Below are 13,994 nucleotides of genomic sequence, written 5' to 3' on the forward strand. Positions count from 1 at the left end.
CTGTAATTTCCTTTGTAATTAGGCCATGTACACAATAAATTATAAGTTATGATGTAGCAGGGAGAAGGGCAAGAAAATAAACAGACAGACTGTGTTCTGACAATGAGACAGAGGGAAGGGATGGCAAAGTAGAGAGACAAAACTTAAAGAATTGAAACACGAATTTTCTCCAGTCACACAGCACTGGGGAAATGGAATAGCCAATGAAGTCACATGCAGCCATATGTGGGTTGAGCTTTGCTTTTTGCTTCTGTAACCTGCTTCCAAGGGTATATAAAGTGAGACCTCTTTGTTCTCGGGGCTCAGTCTTTGGACACAAGTCATAAAATGTTGCTTCCTGCTAAACTGCCTCAGTGTCCCACATCTCAGCTTGAGATTCCTGCAACATTTCTTGGGGGCTCATCCAAGATTGTGGAGACAGTGAGTTATTGTCTCCCTTGTCACTGGGGTGCGTCCCCCAGATTGCTAGGAGGAGATCCCACCAGGCACCAACAGACAGCATGATCTGAAGAGGGGATTCATCCTCCCAGTGATTTGGGGTGAAGGTCCCGGATGCACGATGGAACTCAGTGAGGTGAAGTAACCAACTTGGAAGCACTGCTTGTCAGACTGGTGAAAACCTGGGTTGAAATTCAGGCCTGCCTCAGGAGACAGACGGGGAGACTGATCACCTCCCAGAGACAGATAGTAACCACTTTTTGGGGTGAAACCGTGTCTCTCAGGCTCAGGGAGTGGGGTGCAAGTACTGTGCTATGTGAAGTTATATGAGACACCTCCAAAACTTAACAGGGATTTGAGCTTTTCCCGGGAAATAGTCACAACCAGGTTAAGGAATTGATAACAAAAAATTTAGTTCCATAGGGGGGAGACTCCCAAGAGAACAGATGCACCATTCACCATTCCACTGGATAGCCCTCTGGGTATAATTTAAACGTTTTTTTTTTTTGAGAGTGCATTCTAAGTGTGTGTGTGTGTGTGTGTGTGTGTGTGTGTGTGTGAATTTGTTTAAAGCACTGGGCAAAATTTAATTTGCTCTTGGATTTTCAGCTCTTCTTATGCATGCTTAAGTTGACATTTTTTCCTGGTATACTTAATTTATAAAAGTTTTATGTGTGTGTGTATATTTAAGCATCTTAAAATGGCTCTTAAACTGCTGTTATAAGGTTAATGTGATATTCAATGTAACAAAAAACCAGGGTGTTTATTTTAAAGATCTCTAATACAAACTGCCTAAGCTTTTTACATTTAAATATGTAAACATCTTAAGGATGGTTCTTATTATAAACTAAATGTAAAAAATTATTACTCTGTTTTACTGCTACTTAAAAAAAAACAGTTTTTCAAACTTATTTCAATCAGGTCTCATTACAATACAGGCATTCAGGGGTTAACACTCTGGCTTAGACCAGAGGGGAGGGGGGGGCGGAAAAGCAGGCTACAGTCTACAACAGAAATCTTAAAATTTGGGTAGTTAAAACTGACCTTAGCCTGTTTCATTCTGTCATAAGTAAAATCTGGAATTTAATTCTCTCTTATAATACATGGGTCTATTAACAAATGGGCTTTCTATAAATTGCTTTTATACAAAAAATAATTTTAAGGTTGCTTTCCTTCTGTTTTTTTCCATACAATTGTAAAGTTCTAAATTAAAAGGTTTTATGAGTTAATTTCAACAAGTAATATGTGTATATATATGATATTAAAGATATGTTTTTTAAAATAAAAGGATAAAAAATACTTTATAAAAAGAAGGATAAAGACATGTTCCCCCAGGAGATACAAAATAAGTTGGCATAAAGGTATAGAGTAAGTTGTCATAAAAGGAAGGAGTTTATAAATGCTTATGTAATTGATTGAGTTGTCTAAAATCCAGTTACATTAAAGGTTTTGTAAGGTCAAAATTTTAATGTACTTATGTTAAACTAAAACTTAATTCTCTAAACTCATAACAACAAGACTATCTTAAAAATATTGTTCTTAATAACATTTACAAAAACTATCTTAAAAATGGTTTTTGTTTTGTCAAAATAACTGTCAAAAATTTTTGGTGCTACAGGTTAATCCACAAATTTATCAAAACAACAAGAATTTATTAAAACACAGAAAAACAGGAGACAACTGAGCACAGAGAGTACTGCTGCACTAATATGAGGGTTGAGACAAATTTACTTATATAAAGAAAAAAAAAACTAAGCCAAAGTACACCCTCCAGATAGGATAAAAACTCAAAAAGAAACACTACACTAGAAGTCAAGACATCCAGTTTTTATTGAAATTAACAGAGTGGAGATGTTAGTCCTACTCCTTCCACATGGCAAGCAGAAGGAAATTTTGGACGGGGATGACCAGATTGGGCCTGTTACTTTAGAGAGGTTCCATTGACTACAGGTTAATGGGATCCTGCTGCATGTCATAAGCCATCTGTTAATGTCAATAATCTGGGTTGTGATCCCTAATCAACATCTGAGCCATGACTCTTGGCCATTAGGTTTCCTAAGTCCACACTTAGTCCCCATAAATATTTACCTGTGTTCTCTGATGATTTTTTTTCCAGGATTTTAACTACTAAACTAACTGAGTCATGTTCATTAAAGAGTTGGTTTATGTTGGGGTTAACAACGAGGATAGCCATGTTAGGACCAGACCCCCTTCCCCCTTGGGGACTAGAAAGTCCCCACTCAATCCCAAAGACTGACAAAGAGACAATTGTTAAACTTTATCTTCCCAGATGGATGCCAAGGACAGTTGGGCAGACCATGACCTAATTACAACTTATTTTTCTTAGTTGTCCAGCAACTATATCCCTTAGTAAACTTCCTGGTACTTTTCCACTACCCCCTATATCTAGCCCAAGCCTTAGTATGGCAATGGGCTCTAGCTCTCTTGCTGGGATCCCCCTCCACAGGGCTCCTCCCAAAACAATAAACCCTGCACTGGTGTTTGAGCTGTCTCTCTGCCTTTTCCATGCCTCTTATTTTCTAACAGTTTATATAAAATTTTCTAGATGACTTCATGGTTAAACATCTGTTTTCTTGGGTGATTCTAATACAGTTGGTACCCTATATGTGTCTGTGACTGTTCCTCCCTCATACCACTGATAAAAATCTAAGGTTTTACTTCAAAAACAACTAAACTAATGAGCATATATACCTCTATAGAGGTATGATGCTATTGCTGTTCCTTATACCAAATATATTTGTTTTTCAAGTATATCAAGCCTCCTAAAATATAAAATTTATATAAACATGGTAACAAAAGGTTAGTGGTACTGATATACTGTTCTGTTACTTGCTAAATTGTCCATCAAAATTTTAACCATGGCTCTTTTAAGTTTTTGTCATTATAGTTCTGATCCTACTGGGGCATTTACAATCAAGTCCATAAAAATGACTCTAATAAGTGCTTATTGTCAACCAGTGCTTTTTAGACATCTGCTTTTGTTGGATTTTGTTTCATATTGTCCTTGTCTAAAAGCCCATTGCCTAAGGGCCACTCCTTCTATACCTCTTTGCTGCTTAAATTTGGCCAAAAGGGTCTAGTTGGCACTGACTCCCACCTGGTCTGTTCATTATTTCCCCCATGATGTGGGACCAAAACCAACCAACCAAACAAAATCTAAGAAAGAACAAATCCTCATGATGAAGAAAGAAAATGACTAATCAAGAAAATCTTCAGTCTATGACCATACCACCCTAAACGTTCTCAATCTTGTCTGGGCTCAGAAGCTAAGCAGGGTCGGGCCTGATTAGTACTTGGATGAGAGACAAATCGTCAAAAGAAATTGCTCAGAGACAAACAGTTTGGAGACAAGGGGGGATTGCCATCAAAGTTCAAATGGGATCACTCATGCCAGACCCTCTCAAAAATAACCAAAGCAGAAAGGATTGAGGAAGTGGTTCTTCTACATATGTGACTATTTGGCATTAAAGCCCTTCCAGAAACAAACTCATATTTTTAGACAAGATCTTCTACTTTGGAACAAAATGACTACTTTTACTGGCTCTAAACATGTCCTTTGATATTTAAAGATGGTGGTTTTATCTTTTTTAAACAACGAGTTTTCTTGGACATATATACTGACAGTATATTGTTATAAAGGTAATTCTACTTAGTTAAAAAGGAAGAAAAAAAATCAAAAGATACTGTCTGGGTAAAAGAATGAAATGTCCAGCCATTAAAACCCATTAGAGGGGCCCTTTTGTTGTTGTCTTATCTATCCCCACTACAGCTAAATTAGCAGAGATTGCTCCTTGGATCCACCACAGTTGAGTCAAGCCAGCTTCTCTTGAGTAGGAGTGCATCCCTAATCTGGCTTCACCATGTAAGATCATCCTCTGGAATCTGAGAGCCCTCCCTCATTAGGACCGGCTTCTCAGGAAACAACAGGGGACCAAGAATGGTGGGATGACAGCCCTGCTCTAGTCACTGCAGGAAGCTGACTAATCTACACAAGGCTGAAGCTTGAGGAGTCAACTCTCCAATGGGACAAAAGGACTGTTTTCCACACTAGTTATTTCACTGTAATGCATTGTCACCCCTTGTCTCTATCTGTTGCTGTAGTTCTTACCCTAGCCCCCGCTGATTGCATTCACAGTGAAAGGCTTTTATTAGCTGTCTTCAATCTCTTTTGGGCAGGATGAATAATTACTGTTTTTTGTTACTGATATTGTCTCCCTTCATGGTCCCAGAGTCCTCATCCTGTGACCTATGTATGTATACCACTTGGACAGTAAATGTTGTCACTAGGACTTTGCTTTCCCATACTTACTATTCATCCGGCAGGCTCTGTCATCGGGTCATGCACTTGCAACCATACCACCTATGTAGTGTGCACATGGTAATCAGCCTATCTGCTTCAACCCCACTTACTGCAGCCAAGAGCAGGTTAGAGATCCAGAGCATCTGCAACCCTGGGAACCTTGTCAGCCACACCCAAGTGTTAAGCCCTGATAAACCAATGTCAATGTTCTTTGTTGCATGTGCGGCCATAGACCAAAGTGGCTATGGAGGTATAGGCTATGGTTGTGGGGGCCTAAGTTGGGAGAGAGCCTATACATCCAATGAAAAGTATACGTGTGGGGAGACAACTCGTGGCCATGTGATGATGTGGGTTCTTATTATTGCCCTCATTGGAGTTGTATTTCATGGGCCACATGGCAAAGGACAAACACACAGCCCTCCTTCACAAGGGGACAGCTGCCCCAAACTGCACTTTTGGTACCTGTATCCCTATAAATTTTACTGTACTTAAGCCATCTGATTGGACATGGGGACACATAATTGGTATAAAGATAGATGAAGAGGGCCTTGACCCTGGGAGTTTGATACATCTCAAAGTAGTAACCTAAGCAACTGCTGCTTACAGATTGATGATTTTTAAAAAAGTCATAAAAAATCCCACATAAAATGAAAAACCTTGCCCATGTCCCTGTCCAGACTTGGGAAAGATGGACTCCTAATGACTTGTTTGAAGGATGGTTCTCTGCCTTAGGCAATTTCAAAACTCTGATAAGGGCAATAGGCCTTATCCTGGAAACATGCTTAATATTACCCTGCCTGTTTCCCCTTGTATTGCAGTCTTTCAGGACCATTATAGATGCCTCTATGGAAAAACAACAAAAAACCCAGCCACACATGTAATGATACTATGGAAATACAAACCTCTAAATCAAGATGATGCTCTTTGACCCTAGTAGGGTCTGAACATCAAAGAGGGGAATGATGTAGCAGGCAGGGGGCTCAGAAAAGAAACAGACAGGCTGTGTTCTGAGAATGAGACAGGGGGAAGGGATGGCAAAGCAGAGAGATAAAACTTAAAGAATTGAAACATGAAGGTCACATAGCACTGGGAAAATGGAATAACCAATGAAGTCACTATGCAGTCACATGTGGATTGAGCTTTGCTTTTTGCTTCTGTAACCTGCTTGCAAGGGTATACATATAAGGTGAGACCTCTTTGTTTTCAGGGCTCAGTCTTTGGACACAAGTCTGCTGGGTCTGTGTCAGCACAATAAAATGTTGCTTCCTGCTAATCTGCCTTAGTGCCCTGTATCTCAACCTGAGATTCCTGCAACAGTAGTTTTGGATTATTTGTTCCTTGAGGTGTCATTAGTTCTTCCTTCTTTATGTTTATATGTGAGAACAAATGGAGAAGGTTTAACTATAATGTTTTGCATAATAATAAACAGTTGTTGAAACCAATTCTGCTTGCTATTCTAAAACAACATACTACATTTTCTGGCAAAAGGATTGTAAGTAATTAATAAAACAAAGGCAGATAGTGTAAGGGAAGTAACTGGAAGTAGTGTTCATGCTAAAATACCCTCAGAATTTTAAAATACTAGATCTGGAGTATTTCAATATTTGACATCAGTTATTTTGTTTAAAATGAAAATTATTTCTGTTGTTAATAAAACATAGAATTTTTAGGTAGCAAGCTTTCATCCTATCCTGTCTAGAAAAACACTTAGTGGGCAGAGACATTAATGTCTTTGCTGTGAGAGTTCATATTTCAGGTCATTTTTAACAGCAAGTTGAATAGTGGTATGTACCTACTAAGAGTCAATATCAGAACCAGGATTTCCCTGAGTAATGACAAAACAGGCTGCTGTGAGACTTATTATCCAGGGAAAAAGCAGATGTGTTAACTTTGAAAATCATAATGGAAGGTTTCTACTTAACATTTCCTGGTTCCTCAAAGTAGGTCTTATTATAGTAGAAGGGTCAACTTAATAAACCAGCCTTCTATCATAACTGAACTGATAAAACCCATTCTGCTTTTTCCAACTTGTTCTCATACTTTGAGTTGTTCCTGTCTCCAAGTTGAGCTTCAACTGAATAAATAACAAAACAGAATCCCTTCCCTGCTGGCACTTGGGTCTTCTTTGAAGGTGGCAAATTTATAGTTTCAAAAATGTTATGATATGACAAAATATAGAAGGATTTTTAACTGATTAAATGAAAACATAAATGAATGTGAATTCTGCTTCTTCCAGTTAATATGGAAAAAGCATTGATGTCAGAATAGAATTGGTGGTGCCACAGGGAAGGGTGGGGGCACAGGTATAAAGACAGGCACAGAGAATAAGAGCTATCTGTGCCCACAGTAATGTGAATATTAGTTCCAATTTTTCCTTAAAAATTAATTTACTGCAAAAAGTGAAATGGCACAATATATTGTGAGATCAATAAATGTCATACAGGCATATCCAAACAGATAAGTATTCATTGGGGAACCAAACAGGGGAAAAAGATGCTGACTGCTGTGCCATACTTGTCTGCACTGAGTAACAATTGCATGTCAGGAGCAATCTTCCATAGACTCCTGATCAACAGAGAGATTACTCATACAAAATGCATTTCTATCTTCTCCTGCTCATGTATGAAGAGGTCATCTTGTTCTCTAGAGTTTTTTACCCTGCAAGATCAGTAAGAAATAGATGTCATGAATAATCAAGAGTGAAAGCACTTAGGAATATATCTATACATTGTTAGTCACTCTTTTGTTATGTATGGACTAAAAGTGCATTTTCAAAATAATACAATTGAAAATAACAGACCCCAACCATGGAAAATTTTAATAAGAAATTGAAATGTCACTTGCCAAATGTTTGATGGCAAAATTAATCTAATGGAATTATGTTTCTGAAGCTAATTCTAACAGTAGGAAAAGATGTATTTTTTTCCCCTTTAAAGTAAACTTGGAAACTTTTACAAGTCTAACCAACAAACTTGCTTTTGGTGGTACAAATGTGAACAAGTTATTCTGTCAGTTCTCTGAAGCACTAGTAACTAGGTGGATTAAATAAATTAAAAACCATGATCTTCCCTGTAGCTTATTAGTACTCAAGTACCAATAATAGCCTGAGTCTGAGAGGCTCACGATTAAAGCGCCACCAGATTCAGTGTCTGGCGAGAGACTGCTTTCATGTTCATGGATGGTGCCTTCTGGCCATGTCCTCACATGGTTAAAGGGGCAAAACAACTCCTTTGGATCTGTTGGTAAGAACAATTCCATTCATCAGGGAGAGGCTAATCACCTCCTCAGAAGTCCCCACCTATCACCTTGACTTTTAACATGTGATTGGGGGGCATAAATCAAAGTGCCACTAGTTTTTCCTTAGAATCACAGAGGCTGTTCATTCTCACATAGCTGCTACCAAATCTGATGAGGCTGCAAGGCAAGTGCTCTTACAGCAGGTCAAAATCTACCATGAATCTCTGGTCGAATCCCACCTTGCTTTCAATACCAATTGTTAACAAAGAGGTAAGGGAAAAAACAAGACGCTATCATACGTTGGATTTTATTCTCCTGAATTCTTTGACCATTTATTGTAGTTTTGCTCTCAAGAATTAGTTTTCTTTATCGGCAATGACTTCCATGCCCACACTGTACTGTGTCCTCCAAAATTTTGCCATTAGATTGCTCTTACGCACATGATTCCTGAGGCTAGAAGCCTAAGTGAAGAACAAAAACTTTTGTCTTGGCTTGGTATTTGACTTATAGCTTTATACTGGCAATCTGATACTCATAGTTAAGCCTTAGCAAACCTCACTTTAGCATGTGTTAATCTTCACCTTTAGCTCAAATGTAAGGCTGAAAGCTCAGCTAACAAAATGATTAACTTTGGCAGGCAGTCTTATACTGTGAGGATTTGTGTGTTTCAAAATGTTTGTCTTCACCTGGTTTTTATAGGCATTATAAATCATGACTGTAGTTGTAAATTAACTAAAATAATTTAGTAGCTAGGAGATAGAAGTGGTACACTATGTACCATATTAATTCAGAATTAAGAAAAAAACACTGTTCATTTAGTTGGGTGTCAATGTTCCCCTCTGCTTTATGTGGCCTGATTTGTAATGCTAGTTAACAACCACAGTAAATCCTTCCTTTCTCCTAAGAGCATTTTCTTGAGCCTCTAGTATTTTTAATTTGACCTTCAATAGGATTAGTTGTTTGCATATCATTCTCAGCCTTACAGAATAAAGTGCTTAATGGTGGCACTATTTCAATAATGCTATAAAACAGAGAGAGAGAGAGAGAAACAATTTTTAAGTTGAATAATTTTTTAAGACAACCAACTGAAAATAGACTCCTCACAAGTTAAAAATATAATACCAAAATAAGTGCTTTAAAAATCTATCATCTAAAGATAAAAATATTCATATTTTTCATTCCTGAATATTCATACATTTTTTTCTACCAGATCCTATGTGTAGTTCTCAAGGAGAGGGTCATAAAATATATAAGACTGTGAACATGCTAATGCATAAAACAAAGTGTAGGAAAACTAAGAGGTACTGAAAACACTATTGTAGTTTAAGGTAAGGAAGGTAAGGTGACTTTTCCTTGCTTTTGTGATGTGTCAAGAGAAGCTTCTCAGAAAGGATATTTGAATTGGTTTCAGAAAATAAGTCCAGAAAGTCAGGAAAAATTTTGTTAAATAAACAAGGCAATGAGGCATTTCAGGGTTAGAAATTGACATAAACAAAGCCCAGTATAGTTCCTGCACTTAAAGGATACCTATACAGAGAGGCAGATTCCTGGATCAGGAGGGTCCTTACATAAAGCAGAGCCATTTCTTTTATTCTATAGGCTCCAATAGTTTTTAAGTTAAAAAAAAAGAAATGTGGTATAATTTGCTGCTCTAGTATGGACAAATGTTTGAAAAACCACAATGATGTTGAATAGACCAGTCAGGAGGTTATTGTAAGAGAGCAGAATAGGGCATGTGAGCTGGAGAAGATACGTTGTTAGCAAAATAGTGTTTTCAGAAGACCTTGGTTCTTGCGTTCCAGCATGAAAGAATTCAAGCAGAATGCATGGGTGTAAATGGGGTTTATTAAAAGTTAGAGAAAAGGAAATACAAAGGTAACAATTGTGGGATGCTGGTGGAGTCTGCTGGCTGAGACAGTATGCTTTTCTTTTTCAGGCGCTTTTAAAACCTACATTAACCCATCGGGAGGGCTGACCCAGGAGATTCCCACCCAATAATGAACAAGTAGGGAGGGGTATGGGTGGTTCCCAGACAAGTGAGGGTGGTCTGGGCCATCCCTGGGCAACCTACATGAGCTCCAAACTTTTCGTACTTCTAGCCTGTCTCAATTTTCCTGAAAGACAATGTCAAAAAATTCTTTTTGTGGGGGCATTGCTGAAGCAGGAGGCAGTCCAACTTCAGTATCTGCTTCAAACTGAAAAGGGACAGTAGATCCTACCTATAAAGGGAAATTATCTGTTCTATTTCTCTCCCTTGGATACAGGTTGTCTGTATTATCCAACATAGGTAAGGTTCCTTATGGAGCTCTCATTTGTTTATAGAGGTCGATAGCCTTGTTGTCTCATGATTTGGGTACTAAGGCTTTTATTCTGGAAGAGATGAATTTGGTTTAGAAGGCATGACTTGAACATTAACAACGATAGGAGCATCAGAAGGGGCCCTGCCAGGTGTGGCAGGAAGGATAAAGTAATTTTACAAAGTGACAGAAAGTCTTTTGGTTACTTTGCCTGTTGCTGTTTATATCTGTAGCTATTTTTAACTCTTAGATGGCCCTCTATTTTGAACTGTCATTACAGTGGGCAGTTAAGGGCTACCTACATTAGGGGTCAGGTATACTGGGGGTATTGCTAATTCAATTAGAGAGTAAACATCAATGAGTCACTTCCGTACACAAAGAAGACTCATAGTGTCTCTAAGCAGAAGTTAGATACCATTGATATTATACAGTCTTTGTTTAAACAGAAGGCCTTGGCCAAAGACATGACTTTGCATTTTGCCAGAAGCCTAGAAGGCTTTAATATTAGAGCACATGCATAAGAACTCCTTTAAAAAAATCTCTCGACTTTGGTTACTTTTAGAGGTCTGGCATAATTGACTCCATCTGGATCTGGAGAAGTCCCTTTATTTGTGCAGTCCTTTTGAACAGCCTAGGGTGGCTAAACACCACTTGTTCCTTTGAGAAGTTGGGGGATGCTGACTACTCAGGGGTCATGTCCTCTTAAACTGTTACTCTGAACTGCTGTTTCTGAAGATTTTGCCAATATGGCAGTTTTGTTTCTCAGGATGGGAGGGAGTGCTTCTTCTGGAAAGTCCAGAAAGTCAGATTTTTGTCCCATGGAGGAGGGGAAGCAACACATCAGACAGTTCAAGAAGTCAGTGCCAATTTGACCTTTTTTGGCTATATTAAGCAACAAAGAGATTTAAGTAAAAAAAATTGCTCTTAGGCTGTGCCCTAATTAAATTGAATTGTTTGTTCCATAGGGGATATACTGACACTTTTAAATTGCTGTCAAGTGTTAGCTAGCAGGTAACAATTATAAAGTTTTTACAAGGAAAATACAAAACAACCCCAATACTTAAAAAATGCCTGTCACTGTTGACAGAGGAGCACTTGTCAGAGTCATTTTTCATGGGCCTGCTTATAAATGTTCTTGAAGGATCAGAACTATAATGATTAAACTTAAAGTAACCATGGTAAATTACAATTTAAACTTTGAATTTCGGTTAGGTAAAGTAACAAGTTAGTGGTTGTTAGTACTGACAATTAAAAACCTTAATGGTTTTTAATTTTCCAAAGGTGAGCAGCATTAGTTAATTCTAAATAGGCCCTGTTTTATGCTCAGTTGTATATCAGATATATTATTTAGTCAATGTCAGATAAGCCAATGTTTAGCTGACAAACAGATGTCAGGGCTAAATGGCAGAACTTTTAGCATTTGTTATAAAGAGCAGCAATATGAAAGACCTTATTAGGTAGAATGTACCTTAGATAAAAGAACTATAGCTGTTTATATGTACACATTTTTAACTTTGCAAATGATGTATAACATTTAGATACACATACAAGTATTAGAACCACTTAAAAGAATTTTTTACTTAGCTTAAACTTAATTTTTTGTGTTATCAGAAAAATGCCTTAGGGTTTTGGCAGGATGTAAAGACTAGTAAATAATTTTAAATGGGCTATATAGAGAGCAAGTCATGTTATTTTTGACTAGAAGGATCAAAGCATCTACCAGTACTTAAGGATTCAGCCAAGTGGATACGTTGGCTTCTCTTATGCTGGCTGGTAGAGAGTGAGAGAGAGGAAAAGGAAAGGAGGAAAATTGCCTTTCAGAGAAAGAAAAGCAAGAACTTTCTAGATCCACAAAGCATCCTTTTTGAACCTTTTGAAAACCTCAATAAAGGTCTCCCCCCACCAGACGTCTCTGGAGCAAGCAAGGAGCAGAGTACTCTGTCTTTCAAATCATTTGTTCTCCTAAGGGCCTGTCTCTACCACCCCAGCACAGGTTTTTTTTTTAAGATGGGATGCTGATCCTGAATGTTGACCCAACTATTAAAACATCAGAACCGTTATGCACTGGGCAAAGAGGGTGAAACCAAAACATGTAAAAAGAAAAGATAACAATATGTAGGAAGACAATCTGTTGATTGCTACAAGGGAAACTTCTTAATATGAACTTCTTGTACAATCAGTACAAAATTAACTATCAAATAAAAATAAACCAATTGAGATTAATATCTCAAACAAGTAGATACAGAAACAGAAATTAAGGGGTAAGCATAAAATTAGGAGACCCAATGGCTGAGAGCCATGGCTTGGATGTTGTTGAGAAATTACATCCTAGACTGTTGATGTCAACTAGCAGAATGACCTGGTATAAACAGAAGACTTATTTTTGACCTGCATATAGCCCCTGGAGCTAAAAAATAACAGGCTTAGTCATTGGGAGTTAAATGACATGCATAATTTGGTATTTTAGGGCTAATTACCTTTTTGTAGACTCCTAAAAACTTATAGTTTTATCATCCCATTTGAAGGGTGAGCTTTTGCTTGATTTTGGTAAAATTTTGTGTCAGCTTATAGCACCAAAAGATCTTGATAATTATTTTGATAAAGCAGAAACCCAATTTTTAAAATATACATTAGTACCATAAATCTTGACTTTAGAAAACTCTCCCTAGGCAAACTTTACACTATAGCCAACCCAATTATACATATGTATTCTTATAAGCTTTAAGACCTTAGTTTGTATCTTTTTTTAAAATAATCTTCATTTTTATTTAATTTGAAAGACCATATTGTAATTGTTTGACAACCTCTAGATTTAATCAGCCCAAGAGGGACTTGGTGGGTGTAGCTCAGTGGTAGAGCACTTGCTTAGTATGTACAAGGTCCTGGGTTCCATCATAAGCACTTGGATGTAAGGAGGAGGCTGGCCACATTTATCTGTATTCTCAGTATAGTTTTTGGCACTCAACAGTTTTTTTTTTAATTTTATTTTTTAAAGTTATTGTTGTACTGGGGATACACTGTGATGTTTACAGAAGTTCCTACAACATATCATACTTAATTCACCCCCCTCCATTATTCTCTTCCAACTGGGTTTTAATCCATGAATTAGGATACAGCTGCCTTCACCTAACAGCATTAACCAGAATAGACTTAAAAATGACATTGATCCACTTGAAAGCCACCTTAGGGGGATGTTACAGAATTGGACCACTTTCCAAAGCCTGTGTCTGGTACTTAGAATTCCACAGTATTTAGGCTGATTGTGGTGCCTCAATCTTGTAAAGCAGAAATCAGGAGGATCACAGTATAATACCATGGGCAAAAAGTTCAGACTTCATCTCAAGAAATGGCTGGGCACAGTTGTGTGTGGCTAGTATCCCAGCTATGCAGGGAAGCACAAATAGGAGAACTGTGGTCCAGGCTGGCCTGGGTACAAAGTGAGATCCTAGCTCAAAAATAACCAACACAAAAGGGACTGGAAGCCATTCTTATTCTCTCTGCAGAGATGACCCACTTCTAATTTGTTGAAAGTGCATTCCTTTCCTAATAAACTTTACTATCACTTTCACTACAAAAGCAGAACTGTAGAAGTAGGGTACCTGCCTAGTAAGTGGAAGGCCCTGAGTTTCATTCCCCAGTTAAAAAAAAAAAAGAGATCCATACCATCAGAAATCTCATCTGTATCTAAAGAGGCCCAAACT

Source organism: Castor canadensis, chromosome 5 (genome assembly GCF_047511655.1).
Source record: "Castor canadensis chromosome 5, mCasCan1.hap1v2, whole genome shotgun sequence".
NCBI lineage: Eukaryota > Metazoa > Chordata > Mammalia > Rodentia > Castoridae > Castor > Castor canadensis.